Source organism: Manacus vitellinus, unplaced genomic scaffold, assembly GCF_001715985.3.
Source record: "Manacus vitellinus isolate BGI_N305 unplaced genomic scaffold, ASM171598v3 scaffold_27_pilon, whole genome shotgun sequence".
Lineage (NCBI taxonomy): Eukaryota > Metazoa > Chordata > Aves > Passeriformes > Pipridae > Manacus > Manacus vitellinus.
The window spans coordinates 9158845-9160254 of NW_021940039.1; the positions used below are offsets into that span (position 1 = coordinate 9158845).

The 1410-nt window shown below is 50.3% G+C and overlaps 1 protein-coding gene across 1 annotated transcript in view; it reads right to left on the reverse strand.

Annotated features, from left to right (window-relative positions):
- CACNA1B (calcium voltage-gated channel subunit alpha1 B) overlaps positions 1-1410 on the reverse strand; it is a 158999-nt gene that overhangs the window by 32775 nt on the left and 124814 nt on the right. The window lies entirely within an intron of this gene.

Genomic DNA, 1410 nt, shown 5'->3' on the forward strand with positions numbered 1-1410 from the left:
GCGTTGTGCTCCGACAGACCGCGGCTCAGGCGTCCCGGGGAGAAGGTGGGGAGGCCGGGTTGGATACTGGTGAAGTGCACGGGCGAGGAGTTAGCGGTCTTGTAAGTGATGCTGGGGCGTGGGGTCAGTGGAGTCTGTGGGAGCTGCCTCCGACCCCGGCAGGGGGTACTAGCACCAGATGTCGACAGCAAGGGGCTCCCATTAACTGAACCACTGCCCTACATAAAAATTGGAACAAAGCAAATCAAAAAATAAAAAAGGGGGAAACACCGGACAAACACAAAGGCAGGCAGGTGTAAAACAGAAGGAGAAGCAACAGAAGGGAGAGACAAGTCACAAGAGGGAAGAGAAGCAAAAAAGAGAGAGTTTAGACAAGCACGGTCAGGGGGAGGAGGTTCTCCAGAAATAATTCAACACGAGATGTAAAAGAGCTGGAGAGTTCAAAGTTCTGCGAGCGGGTGAGTAAGGACAGGGAGGGGCAGAGCATCGGTAGGACGCAAACTGGGACACGGCTCCGACAGGAGGGGACACTGCCCGGGGGGAAGGACCCACAGCAGACACAGGCTCCACATGCGCCTTACCTGGACTGGGCAGGAGCAGCTCAAAAACCCGCTTCGGTCGGGGCATTTTAGACAAAACCAAATCTGCTCTGGGGTGGATTTGTGCAGAACTGCACCCAAGGGTAGGGCTGGTCTAGCGGGAGGGGTTCCTGCTCGTGGCGGGGGGGATGGAACGAGATGAGCTTTAAGCTCCAACCCAAACCTTTTTGGGATTCTGGGATTCTGTTTCTGAGGTCAGAACTGGATGGTCTGGGAGGAGGATCTGGGGGACTGGGTTTTTTTGTACGTTGGAAATTACATGTATTTTGATTAAATAGCCATTTTCTGCAAAAATAACAACAAAAAGCTTTTTGGGCAGGCTTGAACTAACAATTTCCTTTAACAGAAATGTGTCACCTTCTCCTCTTTTATATTACACATTTGATTTTTGAGTGGTAGAACAGCCTGGCAGTTTTCCTGGGTTACTAATAACGACACATGAGAGTGACCTAAGCTGCAGTAATTTAAAAAAATGCCACGAGTGAGAGGAACAGGCCCTTGTTTTGGCATTTAAGTTTACATTCTCCCAGGGCACTACATGACCAGCCCTGTGAGTGTTTTAAAAATCCTTCAGCCTTTTGTGACCTAACATTTTGAGACCAGACCTTTAATTTTTAAAGAGCAGTTTTCCTTCCTATCAAACAATCAGGTTGTTGCTTGTCGGGCTGTCAATCAGGGCTTGTTCTGCTCTGCCTGGGTTTTTTCCCTTGTGGTTTTCCTGGCAAATCCAGCAGTGCTGGAGGCTGCCTGGAGAAAAGGAGGCTCAGGGGGGACCTTCTGGCTCTCTGCAACTCCCTGACAAGAGGGGGGA